Source organism: Alligator mississippiensis, chromosome 4, assembly GCF_030867095.1.
Source record: "Alligator mississippiensis isolate rAllMis1 chromosome 4, rAllMis1, whole genome shotgun sequence".
NCBI lineage: Eukaryota > Metazoa > Chordata > Crocodylia > Alligatoridae > Alligator > Alligator mississippiensis.
In genome coordinates, this window is record NC_081827.1 from 217,318,885 (window position 1) to 217,346,075 (window position 27,191).

The following is a 27,191-nucleotide window of genomic DNA, read 5'->3' on the forward strand; positions in this document are numbered from 1 at the left end:
TGTGGGAAGTAGACTTATTTTTGGCCAGAATTTTCAAATGAAAGAACATCTGTATCTACATTTAGACAGCTAATGGGTAAGGTTTTTCAGAGGTGCTAACCACGTGTGGGGTACAATGTCTTCAATGTTTTATGACATTAGTGACTGGATGCACACCTTGCTGGGGTTATTTGACCCCAGCAGTCTTTCCTGCCCAGTGGGGCTGGACCCGATGATCTCATGAGGTCCCTTTCAGCCCTAAACTTTTGTGAATCTGTGACTACTCAAAACAAAATCAAACCATTTCTTGAGGAGCCTAAAGTACCAAACCCCAAATCCATATTTAAGTATAAAAACTAAAATTTAAGCCACTTTTTATGAATTATCATCAACTTACCCCACATATTTATAAACAAGCATAAACAGAAATGTATCAAACATAAACAGAAATGTATCAAACAACAGGAAATATTGGCCCTGAGCTTCTCTAAAGGAGGGAAATGGTAGGAGGAGACTCATTGATCTATCCAACCTGTTCACTCCTCATTATCTGCAAGTCCTTGGTAACACTGTTCATTCAGCAGAAAGGCTCCTTTATCAGCATCTCTTGAAGCACAATTCAGACACCCAACATGATGCAATACTTCTAGCCATGGTTTTACTTACCAGAGTTTGAGCTAGACTCCAACGGTTCTACAACTGGTATATTGGAAAAAAAGGTTAAGTGACAGACTGAAAAAAGCAGGACAAGAAAATTAATGTTTTGCAAGATTGAGGTAAAAGTTGCCAACTGTGCTGGAATATTATCATGATGATATTCTACACCATCACAAGAGACACTAAAATAATGTCAGGTGCATAAATTAGAGCTACCACTAAAGTTTGACATCCTTCCCATTGAACCATATTTATTGTAGTCTTAAAAGAGAAATGTCAGTGACAAGCTTGACAGAATTTGAGATTTGGATGAGAAGTTAGACGATCGTAATCAGTTCTAGATTCCTTAGATTGTGGGAGATGTTAAAAAGGAACTCTGAAATCATCACATCTTCATAGAATCATTTCTGTTACCTTTGTATCTGATGGAAAAAGATAGGGAAAGAATGAAGGTAATGAAGTTGTGAAGACACTTTCAACTGTTGAGTTAAAGGAAATATTGTACCTGAGCCTAAAAAATTTACTAAGTCACATAAGGGAAAACTATGAATTTTGAAATTAGAAAACTTCATGCATTGGCAGAATGGGGGAGAAAAACAAAGTAATGCAAAATAAATCTACACAATTATGTTAAAGAAATATAACTAAAACTGGAAGAATGGAGAACCTTTTCACAGTTTCCTTTTAAATTTTATTCATCTTCCCTTTGATTAAGTGCTTTGATGCTATATTTACATATCCTTTTGGTGAGCTTTCAGAATGGCTGTATTAGGTAGTTTAGCCAATAATTTTCCTTAAAAAAATGATGGTTACATTTGTATTTGTCTTTTAAGAATGTACATTTCCAAAACTCTCGTTTGACTTACCAGTTCATCACAGAAGCCAAGACGATTTCTATTACTCTTAAAATAAGCAGCTAACCTTGTGTGCAACTGATTTTATAAATTAGTGAATTAACCAAAAAGTTTCTGAACTGATATACAAGTTAATAAAAGAGAGATATAAACAAAAAACAGAAACTCTTTAAAATTCATATTATCATTTTATTTTGTGTTCGTTATGTTTGAATAAGACAGAAGTTGTATGCACTGTATTAGAAATGTTTTATTTTATTTCTAAACTATAACTTAGTCACATTTCTTGAAAGATGAATCACAACAGGGTCAGGAGGTGGCAGGTAGGAAATTCAGACCATGTACATTTCTGTTTACTTAGAGTACCTGAACCGTTTCAGTCTGCTCTTTCAAAATATTGCAGTTTCTCCTACAGTTTGGCATTCCTATCATATATCATTCCTTCATTTACAACAACAAAACTGGTAAACCATTTTTATAAATATGCATTTAAATCTAAAATGGCTAAGATACTTTTGTTTCATGTCACATCTATTTTGACTCTAAAGATGGGACTATTACTCAGAACAGAAGTGATGCATTTAATCATTAATCTGGCACTTCTACAAGGCTGATATTTTTCCAGTCCATTTACATAAATATAAATGAGTAATATAAAATGTTACCTTCATATATCAATAGCTATATTAAGTATGTCCCTGCTGCTAACCTGCATCCTCTTACTACTCAGACTGTCCTTTTTAAGTGCAACACCCATCCCCCTCTCACAGACATACTCAAAATAACAAAGCATTGTTTACAGGAGTAATAACACAACAAGTAGGAAAAGAGCATCTTGCATACAGAACTGTCTGAAAAGAGGAGTGAAAAGTTGGAGCCATCCCACTGAGGTCTCATAAAGGAAAAAAAATAACTTTTTACAACAAAGAATTTGCAAAAAAACACCCTCAAATAATGGTGCATATTTCCATCATTGCATTCCATCAGGAACTCTTCTACTCTTCAGATCTTTACACTGCTAACTTACTGTGGAGAAGAAACCCATGAACCACCTCCTGCCTTGCTGTCTTTAAAATCCCTTTTCTTGGTACAGTTGCTACTTACATTTCAGTTTTGATGGGAAGGGGTAGCTGAGCAGACACCTTAAGTGTAGTCATGACCAAACATTATTCCCCCGAATCCACTATCTGTAGGTGGAAGATAAAAGGAGGAAAAATAAATTATCTATCAGGTTAGTCTAACCTGCACAGACTAAACTAATTTGCAAGCACATAGACATTTATTTTTTGACTCAGGAAATGCAGGCACATGCCTGTAGTGGTTCAGACTAGAAGCCAGGGGGTGCTACAGCATTACCTCAGCTGCAAGGAAGCTATGCTGCGGGGAGGTTGTGACCAGCCCCAGCAGTAGCCTCAAGTGAACTGGCCAGGGAGGGGGATTAATTCTCCTCTCCCACCAGCACGGACCAGAGCCAGGATTTGCCTGATGCTCCCCCATGATGGTTGCAGCGACAAGGGCAGGGGCATGTCCAGACACCACACGGCCATCTGAGGCAAAGGGGGCAGGGAGCGGGTTTATTGCCTCTGGGGGACCACAAGCAGGGTTTGCTAGTCCCAACCACTGCCTCTACTGATTGCTTCCTGTGAGGACAAGTGGCAGAGTAAGCTCCCTTCCTGCTCCCCTCGCCAGATGCCAGAGGGAGGGGGAAATAAACCCCTTCCCTGCCCCCTTCACCTAAGCCAGCCAGCCTCTGGCCATGCCTCTACCCCTGCCTCTGAAGTAAGTGGGGAGGGACCCTTATGGGGCAGCAGCCCCCTATGACGGTGTCCTGGGAGTGCAAGCCTCTTCCTGATGGGGTTGCTGTGCTGTGGGCAGGAGAAGGGTGGGCAAAGCTGCTTCAGACTGCATGGGGCAAGCAACAGTGGTGCTCTAGGGAAGGCCTGGGGCCTATGGTCACCCACCTGTGCCCTGGTGTCACCTCTCACCCTTCACAGTCTGCGGCAGCTCTGCCTGCCCCACCCCCACCCACAGTACATCCCCCCCGCTGGGAAGATGCACTGGGAAGAGGCTTGAGCTCCAGTGGCAATGGGGGGAAAATGCTTGATCGGCTGCTTTGCCCCAGCCAAGCAGACCCTGGCTGGGTTCCCAGGAGGAGAGGAGAAGGGGGGAATAAGCCTCCTCCCTGCCCCCTTCACCTCAGGGGGCCATAGCAGCCAGCGCCTTGTCACACCCCCACCCCCGCAGAGGTGAGGGGGGGTCTTGACACAGGCTGCTGCTCTCCAGCTAGGCAGACCCTGGCTGGGGTCCATGCTGCTGGGACAGGGGACAGAGTGGGGAATTAATCCCCCATCTCTGTTCGCTTCACACTGCTACCAGAGCTGGCCACACCCTCACCACTGGAGCAGCAAGCAGAGGAATGCCTGGCAGGGGCTGCTGCGATGCTTCCTGGCAGGCCCCAGCTGGGATCTGTGCTGGTCGGACAGGGGAGGGAGGCAGGGAATAAACTTCTTCCCTGTCCCCTTCACATTAGGGCAGCCGGCCTCTGGCCACGGCCCCGCCACTGCTCTGGCTAGGGAGTAGAGGGGCTGCAGAGCATGTTGGGATGCTGGGGGACTCAAGTTTAACTTAAACCAGGAAGGAATTTAAGTTAAAACCCTGGGACAGATTTTCCATAAACTGGTTTGACCCAAATCAGTTAAGTCTGATACCATATTCAACCAGGTTTATCTCAAACCAGTTTCGGTCACTTTGAAACTGGTTTATGTGCACTGAACTTATGTTCTGTTACAGGTTTAAACCACTTTCTGCTCACTGAAACCAGTTTATGTGTAACTTCTGTCCCTAGCCTATATCAGCCTGACTAATTCTCACCAATATCTAGGCTTCTTCTCCCTGGATGTTTCTGGGAAAAGCCTGTTTCCTATACAAGTCTAATTCTGTATTTACTTACTACATATTTCAAGTTCACTGCTGGGAGGAAGACAGGTGACTGAAGAATTTCATAAAGGAACATTTTTTTTTTTTACTTTTATAGATGTAAATCCATAGCTGTTCTACACTGACCAAAGAAATTGTCCTCCTATTAGTATTAAGTAGTCTCTGTCAAGTTTCTAGTGGAGAGGCATCTTCATCACAAAATTCAGTACAACTAATTTGCAGCCTTGTTAGTGATATTGGGACAAATTCTTCCTGCAATTTCAAACTAATGCGATTTTCTGGGGCTTGTCAGGTTATTTGATAGGGAAGGTTGGGTGAGGGGGTTTTGTTTTGTTTTGGTATTTGTTTGTTTTTAAACTGATTTCAGGGTACCTTTTGTTTTGCATTTATGAAAAATTCTTTAGAACAACAAAATGGTATTTGGCAGACAGCAGATGCCTTTTGATATATTATAAAAGAGAACTGCAAGGAAATTCAATTTATGGTCAAAAGAGATACAACACTTCCTAAGAATGAATGGTGGGATGGTTCAAAGTGCTTGTAAAAAATGTGCTCACTGATGCAAATGCTTAATACATTATCCTCTGCCAGAAGCTGCACCACTGGCGGTAGATTACAAGTGCAGAAAATTTCTATCTACAGTTGCAGAAAACTGACACATTATACATGTTTACCATTAGGCAGAAAAGCCCAGCAAGATGAATGCATACATTTTAATAAATACAACAATTCAAACTTTCAGGTTTAAGTTAAAACTCTTAGTGATTCATGCTCTCTCTTGGACTGCATCTCAACTTAGTGTATAAAACTTGGCAAACATGTTTATTTGAAGCTGTCATATGCCATAAAGATGGGCACTACACAAAATCCTAGAACAGAGAAAATAAACAGTCCCAAGAAAAGCTGATGTACTGGGAAGAAGGGAAGAGACTATAGCGTACTCCCCCTCCCTCTGGCATAGTGTACTCCCTGTAACAGAACTGAACTGAAGGGTGGATTTTACCTGTTTTATTTCTTATTTCATCTTCTTCAAGCATAAATTGGGGGGGGGGGGAGGGGTTGGTTTTGTTTTGTTAGGTTTTTCGGTGTGGGGAGGAGAACACTATGCCAGTGTCCTTTTTTAGTGTTCAGTAGTATTAGCTAAACATGAACAAAAAATATTTTTTCAAATAATTGTCATGAGAGATTTACACCATTTCCCCCCAAACAAATAATTTGTTGGTACATTTTTTTTTCATTGACATGCTCTATAATTGGTTGGCTAATATTTGGAGAATTTGTTAAAAAAATCTTCTATCAATCAATAGATTAATTTATAAATATCTTCTTTTTCCCATATTACTTGACCAGCTATCGTTGTAAACTTCAGGATAAAAAGTATGTGTAGTGCAAGGCCTTGGAATATGTTATTATTAATTAAGAATTTGAAGATTTAATTAGGAATGTCCTTGAGTTGTGCTATTAACCTATTACTTTAAAGGAACTTTTACAGTTTGTTATCTTTGTGCCTTTAACAGAAGCATACATTTTTTATCAATGCTTTTGACATAACTAGGTCTCCACAGACATGCACTAATCTGGAAATTCAGCTAAACTGTTTTAAAAACAAAGATCTCTCAGACTGTTAGAGAATTATACAAATTCTTAAGACAGACATTACCATTATTGCCTTAATATTGTATAATGGGTTTCAACTGGTCTTTTCCTTTCATATCTTAATCTTGTCTGGTAATGGTGGCACTGCAGGAGAATTTTTTTTTCCCAAAGATCTGAACTGCTGTCATGTCAAAGGCTTTAGTTCTTATTCAGTCAGAATTAGTAACACATGTAAGGGCTAGAAGGCTTTTTTTCATGAAATATTTTATTGGAACAACTGCATAGCTGGGAGAGAGGCTTGATGAATTTTCGGGATGAGGAAGAGCGAATGTGGTGCCCCTCATTTTGATCTAGATCTCATTTATAAGGCAAGGTGAAGCATTTGACAAATAATCAATGCCTGTGGACACTATATATGAAAGTAAGCCCAAAGCTAAAAAATGCTATGACCTAAACTGCTGAAACTTAATTAGAGCCACACCATCTTAGTTTTTTGTTGGTTTGTTTTCCCTTACAATTATTAACCGTCTTTAATAAAGTTGTGATGCATATCTTGTACGTACATCAAGTTATGTATCCTGCTGTGCCAACTCAGTGCTATAATAATTCATCTTTATGCATGCATGATGTGCATCATGGTATTTATGTGATGATGATTAAGAAACTTCCAAACCTTGCATGTACATAGGCTGCTGGCATTTAAAAAAGGGACATAATCTTCAGGGACATTTTCTTCAAAACACAGAAGAAAATTGTTTTCAAAAGACTTAATTGTGTATCATTTAGGAAACAAATTGCTAGCATATCTTCCAAAAGATGTAAACATTTTAATTTATTAAAGAGCAATAAAAGGAACTGGGAAGACTCCAAAATGCATAGAGAACTTCCAAATTAGACCCATGCATACAAAATTCCTATAGCTCCACTGTATCCATGTCACAGTTGAAAAAAATAAATGGAATTGTAACATGATTTTTATCAAAATGTGATTAACCTTTTATTGAAATCCATTACAGTGTTGAATTTTGTGCATTATCCTTGCTGAAGTTGGTTTTGATTTAAACACACACACACACACACACACACTCACGTCAAGCCTGTTAGTCCTAAAATTAGACCTATATAGCAGTTTTGTTCTACTTGGCTGCAACGTCCTTCTACTCAGTCCCTACACTGTGCTCTTGTGAGCCAGCAGGGTAATGCAATATGCATGAATACTGTTCTCACAAATCAAGATTCTTGAATGTTTCAACAGCAGGCTATCATATGACACAGATACAAAAAATGGAAAGGAATAACATGATAATCATGAGTATATGAAGAAACTCATTGTCTTTGGTTTTGCTGATCCTTGAGGATTCAACAAAAAAGCTAGATATAAACAATGTTGCAGCCCCTGTTTTCAAAATTGAGATAATACAGAGCAGAAGAATTGTAAATACACATGATACAAATATCATTCATATTTAGAAAATAAAGGCAGAAAACAGACTGGATATCAAATGTTCTCCCATGGTTGACTACAGAATAACTATCGTGAACAAAACTATGCTAGCTTAAACATATCCTGTGGGAGGAAAATAATTTGTTAAAATAAGTTACAAGTACCATTAAAAATGCTTCAAGTGACATTCATTTATTAGCTTTAAGAGGAACAAGGACAATAATATGTAGCTAGTTCACTAGTATTTTGTCTACATGTAAACTAGCAAGAGTAAGAGCATGCTAAATTCATTTGTAAGGGATATATTTAAAACAGCCAGAGCTACAATGTATACCTGCTTTATGACTGTATTTAATAATGGCACCTCTCTCTCCAGTCCTCTCTTTGCAACACCATGAATGGTTGCTGTGGAAATAATGATGCCATTAGCCCAGAATTCAGGCTATAGACAGTATTTGGAAACCTGAAGAAGCCCAGCCCCCCTTCACTTCTAATTTCTAGTGTTTCAATGTACTTCCAGGATGGAAGTTCTCCCCACATCAATCTTTATCTTTTAATCCCATCACTACCACCTACCCAGCTGCATTTCCACCCACCCTGCCTCAAAAGCTGTAATGTTTGTCCAAACTAGCGTGCATTGCTGCAGATAGTAAAATGATTCTACCTTCTGTCACCCAACACAGGGTTTTTTCTCTATAGCATTAATAATTAGTCACAGGTCTATTATTCATTCTTTGAACTCCTAAAATGAGATAACTGATAGGTCTATATCCTTAGCAACAGCATATAATATGGAGACCTGTATTTTGCTCAGCTGCATTATCATATGTTCTGCTTCTGCCTGCAAATTGATTTTTGTTGTTAAAGAATGTGTGTCAACAATCAGCTTCAACAAGCTATTTCACACCAGAAACATACCAGTTAATATTTAGAACATTTCTTAAATCCCCAGCTATTTCAAAACTTTATATTTAGCAATATCATTAGCTTGGTTCACTGGATTATTTCTGCAGGAAAGCACTTGTCTCTCTAAGTTAGAAATGAGCCAAAGCCCAGAGCACCGAAGGAACTGTCTTTACTGTATTGATTGCTCCTAATTTTTTCCCAATTTTGCTTTAAATAATATCTTTAGTATTTGCCAGTCTCTCATGCACAAATCAATCTAAACATATTTAGGCTTCTTATCATGTAATATGCTAGAGTCTGCATACATAAATGCTGGTTTTCATTTGAAAAAACCATATTCACTATGTTTTTTTTAAATAAGCCCTTTCTCATATAAGGAGCACTGAAGAGGCAGTTTAATTATTTAAAGCAATCAAAAATATTTTTAGTAGGTAGTCACTATTGTCTGAGATCTGAAACTGAGAGTCTGTTCAATTGCAGTTTGTCAGAACATGCAGATAAATGGCAGAGAGTTGTGGGGATGGATTTCAGTGACAGGCCACAATGAAATAGAGAAAGGATACCAAAAGTCATCTTACTAATGAATCCTGAAGACTTGCTTCATTCTCCCCTTCCTGCAAAGAAGAGAGAGTGTCTATTAACAGGGACCTACTGAAATCACAATTTCACGAAATCCAGCATTGCCTGAGAAATAAAAGAAAACTTTCGTAGATTTCATAGACATTAGGGCCGGAAGGGACCTAGGAAGATCACTGAGTCCAGCCCCCTGCCCCAGGGGCAGGAAGTCAGCAGGGATCATAGGATCCCAGCAAGATAAACATACAGATGTCTCTTGAAGGTGTTCAAAGTAGGTGATTGAACCACCTCTGGCAGCAGTCTATTCCAAACCTTGGGGACTCTGACAGTAAAGAAGTTATTCCTTGTATCCAGCCTGAAATGGTCATGGAGGAGTTTGCGACCATTTGACCTTGACATCCCTTGGGACGCTCTGGTGAACAGACGTTCCCCCAGATCCTGGTGAGCACCCCTGATAAACTTATAGGTGGCCACCAGATCATCCCTGAGCCTGCACTTTTCCAGGCTGAAGAGTCCTATGGCTCTCAGCCTCTCATCATAAGTTCTGTTTTCCTGACCTGTAATCATGCATGTAGCTCTCCTCTGCACTCTCTCAAGCTTCTCCACATCCTTTTTGAACTGTGGAGTCCAAAACTGGACGCACTACTCCAGCTGCGGCCTCACCAAGGCTGAGTACAAGGGGAGAATGATGTCCTGGGATTTGCTTGAGAAGCATCTATGGATGCAAGCCAGCATTTTGCTCACTTTACTAGCTACAGCATCACACTGAAGGCTCATGTTCATCTTGTGGCCAATCATGACCCCCAAGTCCCTTTCCCCCATAGTGCTAGCCAGTGTAGCACTGCCGAGTCTATAAACATGCTGCGGGTTTTTCTTCCCAAGGTGGAGAACATTGAGAACCATCAGGTTCTCGTCCACCCATTTCCTGAGCCTGTCATGGTCAGCCTGGATCACCCCCCTGTCCTCAGGTGTGGACGCTTTACCCCAGAGTTTGGTGTCGTCGGCGAACATAGCCAGTCCACTTCTGATACCAATGTCCACATTATTAATGACAATGTTGAATAGTGTAGGCCCAAGGACAGAGCCTTGAGGGACCCCACTGGTCACAGCGCACCACGACGACTAACTTCCATCAACCACCACCCTCTGAGTCCTACCATGAATCCAATTCCCCAGCCAGTGGAGTGTGGTGAGGCCAAGGCTGCAGTTAGCCAGTTTTGCTAAGAGGTGATCATGGGATACCAGGTCGAAGGCTTTTTTAAAGTCAAGATATATGACATCAATCTCTTCTCCCTTGTCCAGGTAATAGGTCACCTAGTTGTAAAAGGAAATAAGATTGGTCAAGCAAGACCTACCCAGAACAAACCCATGTTGGCTATCCCGCAGGATGTTGCCATTGGCTAGTCTGCTAAGAATGGCCTCTTTGATAATCTTTTTCTAAGACCTTCCCTGGGATAGAAGTCAAGCTGATGGGCCTGTAGTTTGCCGGATCCACTTTCCTCCCTTTCTTGAAGATAGGCACCACATTGGCCTTCTTCCAATCTTCGGGAACTTTACCAGAGCAGCAGGAGCTCTCAAGGATCCATACCAGGGGCTGAGCTATGATGCAGGTCAACTCCTTGAGTACTCTGGGGTGTAAATTGTCAGGGCCGGCTGACTTGATGGTGTCCAGTCTCTCAAAGTGTTCCTTCACAAGGTCAGCACTGATGGAGGTCAAGGAACCTCCATGTCCCGTAATGGGCAGGGGCATCCCGTGGTACTGGTTAAAGACTGACGCAAAATACCCATTTAGCAAGTTGGCTTTTTCCTGGGCGTCGGTTGTCAGTTGTCCCATCTGGTTTAGCACAGTTCCAATGTTGCCCTTGCTTTTCCTCTGGCTCCCCACATACCTAAAAAAGAACTTTTTATTGTCTTTGATGCTTGTAGGTAGTTGGAATTCCGTTGCAGCCTTGGCTTTCCTGGTTCACTCCCTGCAGGTCCAGACCAGTGCAGAATATTCCTCCTTGGAGGTGGATCCCATCCTCCATCCTCTGTAGGTCTGTCTTTTTAGATGCAGGAGGTCCACTAGATCCCTGGAGAGCCAAGGGGGCTGCTGTGCCCTTTTGCTGCCTTTCCTCCAAGATGGAATAAACTTTGCTTGTGCATCTAAGATTGCTCCTTTGAGGAGCAATCACTCATCCTGAACTCCCCTCCCTTTGGGCTGTGGCCCTTTAGGGCCTCACTGACAAGCCTCCTGAGCTTGTCAAAGTCAGCTTTCCTGAAGTCGATAATTTCTGTATTCCTGACTTGCCAGCTTTACGGCAGATGGTGAAGGTGATCAGCTCATGGTCACTGTCACCCAGCTTCCCTTCAATTGTTAGGTCACTAATTAGGTCATCCCCCATTGCCAAAACCAGGTCAAGCAGGGTTTTACCTCTTGTCGGCCCATAGACTTCTTTCGTCAGATAGAGCTCATCCACGCATGAGAGAAAGCTTTGTGACCGCTCAGATTTGGCCAAGCGCTCTTCCCATGAGATGTTTGGGTAGATGAAGTCTCCCATGACAACCATGCACTGGGAGTGTACGGCCTCAGCCTATTCCCTGGTGAACTCCTGGTCAAGCTCCTGATCCTAGGCAGGAGGTCTGTATTAGACTTCCACCATTGTCCCCTGTGCCATGTTCCCCATGGATTTTAAACCAGAGGGTCTCCAGTTTTCCACCCTGGGCGCCAATGTTGGCTTGCAGGGACACGTAGCTTTCCTTGACATAGAGAGCTACACCCCCGTCCCTTTTGTCCCCTTGATCTCTCCTGTACAGGGTATTGCTGTCTATACCTGTGGCCCAATCATAGGTGGAGTCCTACCAGGTCTCCATTATCCCGATGACATCATAATTATTTGTGTTAAGCAGGAGGACAAGTTCCTCCTCTTTATTCCCCAAGCTCCTGGCATTTGTGTGCAGGCACACAAGTGTCCCTTTGGGGGCCCTTGTCTTGCCTACAGATTGTTCCAGGGCTGGGGCAGGGGTGGGCTCCCTTAAGTGCCTTGGCCTGCTGGCTTTGCAAGGGTTGCTCAGTGGGCCAGCAGTAGCAGTAGTCTCCCTGTCCCCGGGCAGGCTTAGTTTAAAACCTGGTGGAGCAGTCTGGCTGAGAAAAGCCTCCTCCCCAGCGGAGAGAGGTGGAGGCCATCTCTTCCCAGCAGCTCACTGCCTGTCTCACCAAAGAGCGGACTGTGGTCATGGAAGCCAAAGCCTTCCCGATGACACCAGCACCACAGTCTTTGGTTCACTACCTCGATCCTCCTCTCTCTCCTCAGCCCATAGCCCGAAACTGGGAGGATTGATTAAAACACCACCTGCACTCCCAGCCCCTTAAGCCCCACTCCCAAATCCCTATACCACTTCATGACCTGGCTGGGATTGCTCTGAGCCATGTCATTCATGCCCACATGGATAAGGAGCATAGGGTAGTGGTCAGTGGGCTGGAGGATCTCAGAGATCTTCTCCGCAATGTCTCAGATTCAGGCTCCTGGGAAACAGCAGACTTCACAGGCTAGGGGGTCCGGGCGGCAGATTGCCCCCTCAGTCCCCCTCAGGATGGAATCTCCCAAGACAAACACTTTGCATTTTGTCTTGGGGAGAGTGGAGGCGGTAGATACAGTTGAGCCTATGTTGCCTGCAGGAGCTGGCAGCTTGGCAGGCTTTACTGGGGCTGCAAGAGGTTCATACCTGTTGCAAAGCTCCAATGAGGTGGGGACCTTGGTGCGGCAGGCCTCAGGGCCCTTGACCACCTTGGTCCAACCCCTTGGCTGGACAGCATGGGAGGTCCTTGAGTCCTCCTTTGTCCTGGAAGGCAACCATGGTCTACCCTCCACCTCCCGGGGGAGAAAGGCCTGGCAGTAGAACTCTATCTCCCACTCACCATCCCTGATGGTACGCAGTCTCTGGACTGTGGCCTGGAGTTCCTCCAGCTGGCATGCCAGAGACCCCAAAAGGGAACAGACCTCACAAGGGGTGAGGGGTGTGGGCCACTGAGGCCTCTCAGCCAATCAGAGGCATGGGGGGGTACCATGCTTTGTTACATCTCAGCTCTGTGTTCTCGGGCAACCCTGGCACAGGATGCAGTCTGTCTGACTCACCCCCCCTCCCTCCCCTCCTCTACATAAATGAAACTGATTAAGATGCAGTGAGAGACACAGCTAAGACCCTCCAGATAAGGGTGACAAGAGTGAAACAACTGCCCTAGGTCTCATTTGCATCTGAGATGGAACCAGATGACCATTCATTTACATGAGAGATGGAGAACAGAAAGCCTGAAGCAGAGACTGCAGTGAATTCTGGGACCAGAGCAGCAGGGGAGCACTGTATGATGGGGAATCTGTGCTCCAAATGTTAATCAACCCATGTTCACACACACCCAGCTCAGCATTTTTCAGACCAGTTCTAACCTGGCTTTACAAAGGACTTCCCCCCCCCCCCCGACACACACACACACACCTCTAAGTTTAATAGGCATCTCGGGCCGTACATTCCCCAGTCCCACTATGGGAGACCTATTTAAACTTGATTGACTAAAACTCGGTTGCTGGCTTAGGGAATGCTGAGGCAAGAGACCGAGTCAGAGTGGGTATGGGCGACATTTGAACAATGGTTAAGGGTTCATCACAGCATCCAGCCCGTTGGAGCCCTAATCACAGGTGTTGTCATACTTTTCCCGAGACAACTGGTGGGAGTCCTCTCCACAAAAGGTTATGAACACCCCAATAATTGCTTTAAGTCTGTTAAAAGACTATAGTAAGATCTGGAAAAGTCATGCTAAGCTGAGGCTTGTGCACAACAAGTAAAAATCCAAAATCCTGATGCTGCAAGCTATCTATTGTTTCTGAAGAAACCATGAGATATCCCATCAGTATATCTGCCATCCATAGGAACTTCAAGCTGGCTCCCAAGTATTTGGTTACTCCCTAATCTTAGGTGTTTCCTGATTATCAATCAGTTTCTTGAGATGTTCCAAACCAGATAACCCCTTGTCAATAGAAAAGACAATGATTTACACAATTAAGGATGCTTCGAAGCAGCTGAACTGAGGGTATAAAAATCTGTAAAAAGTGTGTGCACTTCAAGAAGAAGAAGAGAGAGGTGCTGAAGAAGAAGAAAGAAAGAAAGAAAGAAAGAAAGAAAGAAAGAAAGAAAGAAAGAAAGAAAGAAAGAAAGAAAGAAAGAAAGAAAGAAAGAAAGAAAGAAAGAAAGAAAGAAAGAAAGAAAGAAAGAATTTGCGTGTCATCCTTGCGCAGGGGCCATGCTAATCTTCTCTGTATCGTTCCAATTTTAGTATATGTGCTGCCGAAAGAAAGAAAGAAAGAAAGAAAGAAAGAAAGAAAGAAAGAAAGAAAGAAAGAAAGAAAAGAAGAAAAACTCCTGTGCTGACACCATCCCCTGTTGTTCTTGGGACGCTGGAAGAACAGATCATCTCTCTTCAAGGACTGTGCCTGTCAGCTCTGCAGCCTGAGTACCTTGGACTGGTGAGATCCCAGCTCTCTTTTCACTCTAGGCATAAACTTCTGAACCTGAACTGTATCAGTTAAGCTTGAGCTAAGTTTCCCCAAATACTTAGTGAAACCAGGGTAGTATTGTAATTGTTTGTGTTTGTTTTTCTTTCGTATGTCTATTACTATTGGTACCATTATATATTTCATATACTTAGCAATAAATAACTTTTATAGTCAAACTGGTAGTAACTGGGTATATTTTTCCTTCTCTGCTTCTCTTTCCTCCTGTGCTCTGCAGCAATGCTTCTTTTACCTAAGCTAAAGATCCTTGCGAAGCCCAAAAATATTGTGGGGTCTGCTCATCAAGAGGCCAAAGATTGGGACGTGCTGAGTTTGAAACACATAAGGGGATCAGCTTGTACAGGCTGATTGACCCAGTTTGGCTCAGACGTGCCCTTATGAACTGAATGCTGGCCCATGAGGGTATCAGCTGGACACCCAGCTGCATTCAGAGGGATTCTGTTTACTTGTGTGCTTGTGTCTGACTGCAGTTTATTGTTGCTCTGATGAACTGATTCTTGGCATATGAGGGTGTCAGCCTGTCCATGCTGATCAACCCGGCCGAGTCAGGCGTGTCACATTAATTTGTGTGTGTTTGTGTGTATGACTGATTTGGTGACTGGAGGAACCCAGCCCCATTGAGATTGAGTCCTGCAAGATAGCTCCATTGGGGGTGAGGGCTTGCAGAAGGGAGAGATACAGCTCCATATAGTAACACAAGCAGCACACTGACAGAATCACCAAGACCCTAGAAACTATCCCTAATAAATGAGCACACCCCAAAGTAATGGGCAAAGCTGGTAACAGCTCGGCCCATGAAATGGCTGCTGGGTCCCTCAATCTGCCTGTAAAATTGGCAGGTAGACACTACGAATTAAGTAGATTCCTACATATCAAGGGAGACCTCAGTCCATAGAAACTTCAGCTTTCCCTTTCCCTTACACACAAGAAGGTATAATGTTCATTTACTTCTAGAAGTTGACCTTTTTATCCCTTATCTGCAAGAGATGCAGTACAAATGGGAATTTCAGTTTTTTTAACCCACACTACTTAAGGTTTCAAGAAAGTTAAAATCACTAAGACATCTGCCTATTTAGCACAGGGGGAAAAAATCCTTTCTGCCCTTGCAACAGACTAGTTGGATCCTCAGCATCTTAGAAACATAGCCAATATTGAAGGAAAGGAAAAAGGGAAAGTGGTATGTATAGCAAGATGTCCCCTGAACACTCAGGAAGGTTTTAAGTGTATGAGGAAGTATGGGGGAGAGAAGGAATTAAAATCACCTGGGCTCCACACTTCTTCTACTGGCAAAACAATGGGAGGCAGGAAAGCCTATCCCTATATAATATCCCAGCATATCATATCCTATGTCAAATTAGAGCAGGGGTGAGCAAAATGAGGCCTGGGGGCTGGATGCAGCCCACCAGGTCATTCTATCCAGCCTGCGGGGCCCCTAAAAAATTTAGAAAATTAATATTTATCTGCCCTGGGCAGACAGCCCTCAATGGCTTGCCAAAACTCAGTAAGTGGCCCTCTGCCCAAAATAATTGCCCACTGCTGAATTAGAGGCAGAACCAAAGAGATAATGGCCTAAATTCCTTTATGGTTTTCATGACACTAAGACAACCTTTACATTACGCCCTTACCTCTTACCTCATTTGCAATGTGCAGTATTAAAGGTCCAAGTGATGGCTCATTCTGATGCCTGTTAAGTGATCCCTGAGGTCTGCCCAAAGCAAGGAGTTGGACTCGATGACCTAATAGGTCCCTTCCAACCCTAGAAATCTGCATTGATATATTATGGAGGGAGAACGAGGCATTTCTCCAGCTTTCTACCCCAGCAGTGGAAACAATATCTTCCTTCCATCAGAGAGCCTTTTGTTGTCAAGAATAAATTAAACTACCAAGCCCCAGGAAAACATCATTTTCATAATTGTGCCTGTGGCCTGGCAATGAAGAGAGGAAAGAAGAAAGGAATTAAGGGATGATGCTTGTGGGGGCCAAGGGGGGTCCAGGAAAGGGTCGCCTGGGTTGTGACCACAAACCCGGCATGTACAGATGGGTACTTTTGACCGCTGGAGTAGAATTAGGCACAAACGCATACTGGTTCAAACAAAGATGGCTTTACTTACACTGTCGAGATGTACAGCGTAGGAAGAAAGTTAACTTCAAACTTCAGTTACAGTTTAACCAAGGAGCTCTGATTCGACGAGATATCTTTAATACGAGCATGCAGAACACGGGGGTATGTCGGGGTCAGTCGGTGATGGGGAGTTGTCAGCGGTTGATCAGTCCGCCACGTTAACTCCGAGATGGGTGCAGAGTTCTCCAACTTGGGCGGAAACTGCTCCAACCTTTTATACGGCTAGCAAGCCAATTACTAGTCGCCACGTAGGAATAATTTAGAACCGGCCAATAGTAACGTGTGAATTTGCATATGAGTGGCGGGAACCTTTCCACGCTGGGGTTCTCCACCGTGCTGAGAAATTCCCTCATACAAAATCTCACCGTGCCTTGTGCTAGAAAGTTCCACTGTGCTGAGGCACTCAACCACTAAGCTCTGATCTGACATGCCCCCTTGCCGATGGCACAGCTGGAAATTTAAGCACATGCACGTCGTGTAAATCGTCGCTCCTCTCGGGGGGTTCATGAGGTAGCTGGCTATATACAAAAACATACAATGAAAAAAGTTCGTCCTCAACGGATCGAATCAAATAATAACCAATACAAACACAAACACACTTAAGTACATTGGTTACAAAAAGTTCAATCACGAGGAATTCGATAGGTGTCATGGCGAAGTCAGGCTTCTGCGTCTTCTCCACTTCTCTCTCTCGGTCCGCCTCTGACACGTATCTCGAGCCTTGGACAAAACACTGCAAAGAAAGAATTCTTTGAACAGTTAATTAACTTATACTACAATATCTACATGAAGCCACGCGCAAAACAGAACAGCCAATCAGATTTTTTCTCGCAGCTTCCCACTTTCTCCAAAGCACACGATACAGGTGCTCAGACACGACTCGGCTCTGGACAACTCTCACACACTCGCAGATGCACCGTCACGGATGACAATCCATGCACAGACACTGCTTGGTCTTGTCCGTGCTTAGTGAGATGAGGACGTCCCGGAGTCATCATCTGACTCCCTTGGATACTGGAAACCTAGTTCATAGGCCAGTTGCCATTGGCCCGCGTCTCCCAGGATTCGCAGCTGCTGCTTCGTGAGCCTGGAATGATGCAGGAGGAATCCAAACATGATCCTCTCCTCTGGCGTTCTTTGCGGCGGTTGCCATGTTCGCTCCAAGTTGCTAGAGGTTCCCGTGTCCGACTTCATGAGGGCCTGTAACCTCGGGAGCTGTTGCAAAAGATTACTCGCAGGTTGGCCAGCCAGTGGGTTGAGGAGGATTCGAAGGATGGTGGCGTTTCTTCCTCCATAAACTTCAACACAGGCTTCTACGTTATTGAAAGTCACCAGAACAGTTCCCAGGCCACGGTCCTCGCTGCTGGGGCGGTGTCAGTCCCAACGCGTGCGCTCGGGAGTTCCAGGAACAATATGAACTTCCTATTATCGCCAGTAGAATCTGTTCGGCACTGACCCTCGATGGATGGCTGTCGTGCCACACGTGGCATTTGTGATTGACCTGGCCCACGACAAGCACTGGAAGTGGAATGGGCCAATGAACATTGCACGTCACTAGGTCTATGTCGGTGGCATACCCTCCACTCCACGAGGCTTGTCGGGTTAGAAAACTAGCCTCTGTCGCTGCAGAACAAGCTGCTGTCAGAGCTGTTGCTGCATCTGGTAGGAGGGGCGGATGTAACCCTCCACTCGATGCCCCCTCCCCGTGGTAAGGAGGCAGGGCTGCCAGGAGCGACGTCACCTCGGTGGGCGGGGTTGCTGGGCGGATTCCCGCTGATTCTCCCGAAGCTCTGCCCTTCTCTTCCGGGTTCTCCGGGCAGCTCACTCCTTCCTCGACGCCATCTTGGAGTGGCGTCGACTTGGGGCTTTTCTCTACTGCTGCTTCTTTAGCCGCCTGACCGGCTGTGAGCAGCTGGGCCTCCAAATCTGCATTCTTCCGCAGCAAAGTTGTTACGGCGCGGAACAGTACACTCAACATTCTCCCCTCGTCCGTGGCACGTTCCTCCGCCTCTAGACCTTCGCGAAGCTCAGAAAGAACCTCGCGGCCCTTCAACCCAAACGCTAGGGATGGGGGACTGAACCAGTCAGTCGGCATCAGTTCTCCACCCTCCCGCACGAGTTGCGTACAGCGGGCAAACTCCTGGCTGAGGGTCGGGCTCACTTCGCTCGGCTTGAATCTGGCAAAGGATGCGGTGCCCCCTTCCTCCCGGGGCTTAAACAAGACCCGCTCACTGTTCATCACACACCCGAACGCTCCGGGGTGTAGATGTGCTTCCCATTCTTCTGAATCTTCTTCTTCCCCCTTCAGCGAAAGGTAGCTGCTGACACACCTTTCACTTATTCTGCCTGCCTGATGATAGGCGATGTGGGTGCCTAGTTCTGCAGCGTCCGACACGTGGTGTCTCCAACTATGCCAGGGGCAGCCTCTAACTAATTCTGACTCCATCAGGTCTTCCCCAAACCCCAATCCTGATCCTGTCCCCAATCTTGATCCTGATCCTGTTCGTGACACCATGTGGGGGCCAAGGGGGATCCAGGAAAGGGTTGGCTGGGTTGTGGCCACAAACCCGGCACGTATAGATGGGTACTTTAGACCGCTGGACACAAATGCGTACTGGTTCAAACAAAGATGGCTTTACTTACACTGTCGAGACGTACAGCGTAGGAAGAAAGTTAACTTCAAACTTCAGTTACAGTTTAACCGAGGAGCTCTGATTCGACGAGATATCTTTAATACAAGCATGCAGAACACGGGGGTACGTCGGGGTCAGTCGGCGATGGGGAGTCGTCAGCGGTTGATCAGTCCGCCACGTTAACTCCGAGATGGGTGCAGAGTTCTCCAACTTGGGCGGAAACTGCTCCAACCTTTTATACGGCTAGCAAGCCAATTACTAGTCACCACGTAGGAATAATTTAGAACCGGCCAATAGTAATGTGTGAATTTGCATATGAGTGGCGGGAAACTTTCCACGCTGGGGTTCTCCACCGTGCCGAGAAATTCCCTCGTACAAAATCTCATCGTGCCTTGTGCTAGAAAGTTCCGCTGTGCCGAGGCACTCAACCACTAAGCTCTGCTCTGACAATGCTTATTTGTTTGGTGTGGGAAGGGAAGAACAGTGGCAGAATTGTATTGAGGAGAAGGCTAATATGCCACAGGAAAAATTGAGCTGAATTATGGAAGGAAAGGGGAAAACTTATAATACAAGAGTGGAAGGAAATACTAAGGAGGAGAAATGTCTTGTGCTGTTGTTCAACTTCCTTTGTATACTATCAGAGAAAGCTATGTTACTGTGGGACCCACTCAGGTAGATTAAGAATCTTAGAATATAAGGTCTTTTGAGCTGGGAACTCTTCTACTTCATGTACAAAAGTATGTCAGGCACTTGCTCTCCATAAATAGAAAATAAATCATTGAAAATGTTTCATTATTTGGAAAGCACTTTATAGATAAAGTGTCTATTTCCAATCCAACTACTACTCCAAATAGTAATATCTTCCTTTTTAATTAATACCTTATGTTTTGAAAAAAAGATCCCAGAAGTTAAAAATGTGATAATTTATTGATTTAAATTTTTAATGCTCAAATGTTATGCCATAAGCCATTTCCTTAGCTATTTATTTTTCCAATGGAGTTGATTCTAAGTCTTTCCCCAGTGACATTTTATTTGTCACTATCCTGGGCATTATTCCAAGTCCAAAGATAGCACTGAAAATTATAGGCTCTTCCTACATAGCTTTCCTTTTTAGCAACTACATCTAGGCCCCACATTAGCAAGTTCTAACCTCTCTCCATTTTCTTCCTACACAAGCCACTCTCCAACTAGATCAAAAGTGAAATGAAATTAAACTTGCCCAATATAAATGACAAGAGAATCTATTACATAATCTAACTGAAAATAAGTTTTCCCCCCTCCGTCACTGAAATAAAACATAACTGCTTGTTTGCTTGTAGTAAGTTCTATGGTGTTCATCACTGTAGCATCTAAGTACCCCAGAAACATTAATGAATTTATCTCCACAGCATCGCTCCATGGTGGAGAAGTTCCATTAATCCCATTTTACAAGCATAAACAGGAAACTGAGGCATAGAGAAAGTGCTATAGCCCAGAACATATAGAACATCTCTGTAAAAATAAGACACATGATATATGGGTTCTAGTTTGCCTTTCTTCCAAGGTACAGTAGTTGAGTACATAGAAGTACAAATATTTGAGCTATGCATTTTCTAGCTTTGGAATATGGATTCCTTTAAATGAAGGAGCTCCTATTATAAAGAAATATCATTTAAATTTCCAAAATTGTAAGCATACCTACTATGATCTTTGATGGATACATATGTTCTACAGTTTCTGCCTTTGGTCCAAGTTCTATCTTCTATACCAAGGAAATAAGAAGCTCTTTATATAGTAACTGGAGTACAAAAGTAATCTTTGTGATGATGTTTTATCCATAAATATATTCCACTAATGGTACACGTGACATTTAGCTTGAGGACGGGGTATATCTGTCCAGCAGATAGATAATATATGTCCTCAGAGTCCTTGTTTTGTGCACCAAGGATATAAAGGGCAAGAGCACACCAACGGTACCCTGGCTTCTTCCCAAATGAGACTGAACAGAGAAAGACTGAGAAAGGTGGAAAGAAAATATGCATTTCAACAACATATCACAAGGGACTCCAGTGGCTATATACATAACTTTGCATTCTACATCCAGATTCCACTTACCGTGACTCCAAAGCAGTGGACCAATTCAGGAAAGCCTGAATCATGCACACTACATGAATGCCAGAGTTGCTACTGCATCCACTGCACTTTGTGCATTCGGCAACATGGTTTTGACCATGAATTGTCCAAACTCTGCAGACAAACTTCTCTCTCAGTTGTGGTAGTAGATTCCTGGGAAGGATCCTAGCTTCTGAGGCTCAACAGTTATGCATGGACCTCACAGTCTGAAAGTTGGTGCCTGAAGTATAAACTCATCAAGTGGCCTTGTTGCCAAATAAATATTTAATTATATTTGATACCCGATATCTTTTTCTTACATTGCAGGTGTTGCTGCGGATGGTTCTGGACACACTATGTTTACCAGATTTACATTTCTTCTTTATAGGCAGAACCACTTTCTCCACTTAGGTAACGCATACATACATACTACATGGGCATGCACAGACAACACACACACACACACACTAATTTCTTGGTTTCCATCAGTAGTATGTATACCAACTAATGGTTTGGTTTCTTGACCTCTACCATGGGAATCTGCAGTGCAGTTATTTTTAATCATCCAGTTGCAGACTTGAAGAGATGAGGGCCTTAATTGGAAAAAAAAAAAAAGAAAGTTGGAATGGAGCCAACCAGGTTAGTGGAAATGTGTGAAATCTTTTATTAGATCCTCCTATTCTGGAGAAGTGCCTCACTGAAGTTATGGGGGCAGCCCATGTTGGAAAGCCTGTTGAAAGTAGTATACAGTTCATCATTGTCCCCCACCTCTAAGCCCAGGGACATCAATACAGACATCATGGACATAGAATAGTATAAACCTGAAGGCCAAGATGTTGGAAATGCTAGGTTACATGCATGTGAAGGTATATTGAAGTCTCTTAGGTTGTCTGTGTTGGCTTGTACATCAGTAACAGTAGCCATGCTACAGTTTGCAGTATTGTGCACTATAATGCTAGAAGCAACCCCTTTAAATCAGTGCTTTGGAGTGGAAGAGCAATGGAGCAGAGTCTCGGGTCAAAGGAAAATTCAGGAGTGCCATACACTGTTTATCTTCAGATTTATCTGTCTGGCCATCTTTTTCTTACAGGTCTAGATGATAGATTGTGAAAACAGAGCACTTTTCTAGAATATGCAGTTTCCCAAAGCAAGAGGCACTTGGTGCACCTGTACACCTGGTGATAAAACTCTCAAGTTACCAACTATAACACAAGTGCTAAAATACAAGATCTACAGACTAGCCAGTTAATGGCCTCTAAAGCACTGAAGCAAACAGAATTCGCTGGCTGTCTTGATTAACCCCAGAATGACCTGTGAATCACAACAGCCCATCAGCTGAATATGAGCCAACAGTATGCTCTTCCTAGAAAAGAGTCAAAGTGTCCTGTGTCGTATTAACAGGAACATCACATGCAAATCAAGGGAAGGTATTCTTCTGCTGTTTGGGATTGGCTTGGGCCTTGCCTGGAGTCCAGTGTCCAGTGTCTATGGAGAGGCTGGGTGAGCAGTCCACAAACTAGCCCCATATCCTCCTTGAATGCCACTGATCCCTTTCCTCCCCCCAATCTGCTGTTCTGTTTTCTGTTTCCTGCCTTATGCTCCCTGCCCAATCAGCTGCTGTGCTTTCTGCTCTGTGCTGCCTAACCAATCCACTGCTTTGCTTTCTGATTTCTTACCTATCTGCTGCTGTGCTGCCTGTTCCCCACTGATTTGCCATGTGCCACACACATAGACTGTGGTGCCAATCTTGGCATGAATGCTGCAGGTGGGCTGTGCCAATTTAGATGAAAGTCACAGTAAAGCAGCGGGACCCAACCATTTTGCCCTGGACAAACAGTGCACAGTCTGTTTGTGGGCTGCACCTAGCCAGTGGGCCTAATCTGGCATTTGAGGCAGGTGGAGCCAGGGCTACTATTCCCCTTCTGCCAAATTTTCTGAACTCTGGGGAGCCCTGTGGACCAGATTTAGCCCACAGGCTGAGGGTTGAGCATCCTTAGTGTAAAGTATAAGAGGAAATGCTTAATACAGTGTTAAACTTGACATTATGACAGTTACAGAAAAAATCTGATTTCTTCACCTTCATTCTACAGTTGAATCAAGAACTGCTTCAAAAATTTCTTGACTGCTTTTCACAGTTAACTAATATATTGAGGGTTAAAATGAGCAATCAATTATGATTACACACTGAATTACAATTAGAAAACATTTAATCATCTACTTGGGTGAAATGTTTAGAGTGCTAAGTCAGAATATACTTCTTCAAAAAAGTAGAGGCTGCAAAAGCAATTAAACAAAGAAGAAACCAAGAAATAAATCTCAAGAACATAATTAACAAGAATAGTACCGACTATACTGACCAGCTCAATTGTCCCCCACTTGTTTCTATCCTATTTTTTTCAAACCACCTTTAAGTTGCCACTATCCCATTAGGTCTTTCCCACTTCCCAGTCTTTGGGCTTCCTAGCCCTGTAAGCGTCACAGCCCATACTCTAAATATTTTGCATAAGCTACCTCTATTTACTACTTAAACTTTTAGAATCTCAGTTCAAGATCTCTTGAAAGTGCTCCTTCCACTATGCATTGATGGTGGAGCTACCTTTAAGGAGTGTTGTTCCATCCTTGGACCTCGGAGGGATGGCTCCTTTTGTGCTTGGCCCATATGTAAGTTTGGTTGCGCTAAAGAAACTATGTATGTTGTGGCTATCAAGAAACTTTTGAATCTTTTTTACATATTTTATCCTCCTGGTCTTTCACTGAAATTTTTCTCTGTCTCTCAGCTTTAATATGGCGATAAGCGTCTTGCTTTGTATTGGAGCTGATGTCATTCTGCCAAGCTTTGAAGGCTCTTGTTTGTTTGTTTTTGTCAATGAGAGCTTGAATTTCCCTATCACTCTCATTGAACCAGTCCTAAGGTTTCTTTGTGAAGCCTAGAGACTCTTTGCTCATCTCATGGGTGTCTTTTTTGAGGCTCTCCTTAGTGATCAATGGTGTCGAGATCAACAGGGAGGTTGGAGAATTTCTCACTGAAACACTGCTAGAAATGATTGCTCTTAGCTGTGTCTTTCAAGCACTCAATATTGAACTGAGATTCTAACGTCAAAGACCATACCATCAAAGTCATTCCACACTATTAAGGACTACCTTGCAGATCCACCAACTTATCAAGAGGCCTTGAAAGCCATTAAGCAGATTATGAAGAACAAAGCACATGATCTTGATGGAACACCAACTGAAATTTATAAGCAAAGTGGAAAAAAGCTCACCAACTATACATCATTATTTTTAATATCTGGAAACAGTAACATAGTCATGGTGATTTGAGAGATGCCAGAATTGTTACAATATTCAAGAAAGGAGATAGGATTGCAGCAGTTACTGTGGTACAGCACTTCTGTCCATATCTGGGAAAATCCTCACCCACATTCACTTCAACATATTAATTTCCCTCATTGAGGGGATTCTACCCAAGTCCCAATGTAGTTTCAGACCACTCAGAGTTACAATAGATAGGAATTACTAGACAGCAGAAGTACCATTAGAAACAATGAGGTCTTTACATTACCTTCACTGACGTGACTAAGGCCTTTGATTCAAATCAACAGAGAGACTCCATGGAAGATTTTAATGAGATCTGGATGATGCCTACCAAAATGTGTTACCATTATCAGACTCCTTCATGATGTAATAACAGTGACAGTCCTAAGCAGAAATAGACACCTTCACTATTGGAACTGGAGTCAAACAAGGATATGTGATTGAACCAGAACTCTTTCCCATCTATATTACAGCAATTCCTCATCTCATTGGTAAGAGGCTTCCATTTGAAGTAATTTTCCAAAACTGTATGGACAGGAATCTCTTTAACATTAACCAATTCCACCTGCATTACTGATCTTCAATACGCTGATGACTGTGCTCTGTGTGCTGACTCAACTCTAGGTCACTCTTGATTATGAAGCTTTATGAATTGCTTGAACTCATTGTGAACCCCACAAAAACCAAGATCCTTTACCAACCCACCCCAAACCAACCAACTGTTTCCTCAAACACTGCAATTAAAGAGCAACTCTTGGAGTATGTTGAGCATTTCCCCAACCTGGGTAGCCATCTTTCCCAAAAAGTAAACATAAATGATGATATTCAACACCAGATAAAATCTGCCAGTACTGCCTTCAGATGTCTCCAAAATCATGTCTTCAATGATCATAGCATCAGGACCCAAACCAAGCTTCTTGCCTGCCAGGCTATTGCTATTCCTACTCTGTTGCATGCATGTGAAACTTGGACAACATATTGGAAAACAACTGAAAGCTTTATAATGTTATCATCAATGATTTCTTTAGACAATCCACCATATCAACTGGAAAGACAGAAGCCAGTGTTCTGGCTCAAGCAAACACCATCAGCACTGAAGCAAAGTTTATATGGTACCAGCTCCTTTGGACAGGACATGTCATAAGGATGCCTGACAACCAGCCCCCCAAACAGAGCCTATACTGCCAAATTGCCCCAGGTCACTGCTCTACAAGTGGGGAAAAAGAAGAGACACCTTAACGGCCAATCTGAAATGTTACATTAACATCAATATTTGGGAGACTCAAGAGCTAAGTCATTCCCAATGACACCACGATGTACAAGGCATTGAACATTTCAAGTTAACTCACCTCACTATGGAGGTAGAGAGATGAAAGAAAGGGAAAGAGCTGTGACCCAACATCACCAGGATCTACTCCTTCCTCCCAGAACTATTTGCCATATCTGCAATGAAAGATAAAGATCTCATATCAGTTTCCTCAATCATCTGTAAATTCATTGATGACTTTCCTATTTACTGGGAGACTGTGGTTTTATAATGAGGGACTACCAACAATTCACTTTAGGCTGACATTTGGCATCACTGTGCTCTTAGACCAGTGTTATTGCTTCCTCCTTTCCTCTTATGCTGATGTTTATCCACCCTATGCAAAGTATGTGTTCTCTCTACAGTTATAGAGGATAAGATTAAAAGGAACTGCCATACAAATTACTTTCCTTCATCTAACAGACTTTTAAAGGGCCAAGGCCAACAAACCTCAGGAAGATATATGAAATTTTAATCTTAGATTCAAGACAGAAATGTAAGTTCTTAAATGAGCTTTCCAGACCCTTCTCCATAGCATATATGATCCCATTAGTTATTAGAATAGACTTCTACAATAGAGTATAAAATGAAACCATACAGATCAGAATCTGTTCAGAGATAGTTATACTGGTATCTACATACCAGTAAGAAAAGAAGAATTCCTGAGATCTAAAGACATCTGATCCCTCCTGTGCCCTGGGACAAACCATTTATAATCTCTGCTGCAACTTTCCTAGCTAAGGATTGTAGCAAGTAACAACTTTTAAATAAGCATATTTTGTTTTATCATATAAAACTCTGTTATTATGAATTGCTATACATTTTTTATTTAATAATCTGAGCTACACAAACAAATAGTGATTTCTTTAGAGAAAAATTAATTTGATAATTTTGCTCTCATTCAATCAGCACTAAAGCAATGTAAAATTAAAAGGACTGGCATTTTGTTGTAGCCACTCTGGTCCAGAAAATATATGAGGCAAGATGGGGGGGGGAGGAGGGGGGGGGGAAGTTGTGATATCTTTTAATGGATCAACTGCATAGTTGGGAAAGATTTTGTGCCCAAAAGTAAAACCCATCTATATTCCAAATAATGTGGAAATGAAAGTTATTGAATGCCCTCAAATTCCTTTTGTCATATGTAGTAGAGCAGTGATCTCCAACCTTTTTCAGCACAAGATCACTTTTTGAATTAAAGTGCAACCCAAGATCTACCTGAGTCACTCCCC

General features: G+C 43.1%; 1 long non-coding RNA gene and 1 other non-coding gene across 2 annotated transcripts; both read right to left on the reverse strand.

Moving 5' to 3' along the window:
* Positions 1–1,665: 1,665 nt before the first annotated feature.
* Positions 1,666–26,102, reverse strand: LOC132249904 (uncharacterized). Its single transcript, XR_009461376.1, has 2 exons — positions 26,006–26,102; positions 1,666–2,677 (listed from the first exon to the last, which is right to left on the reverse strand). It is a non-coding gene; the product is annotated as an uncharacterized LOC132249904 (long non-coding RNA).
* On the reverse strand, positions 14,174–14,278 carry LOC132250435 (U6 spliceosomal RNA). The gene has a single exon (XR_009462175.1). It is a non-coding gene; the product is annotated as a U6 spliceosomal RNA (small nuclear RNA).
* Positions 26,103–27,191: the final 1,089 nt, after the last annotated feature.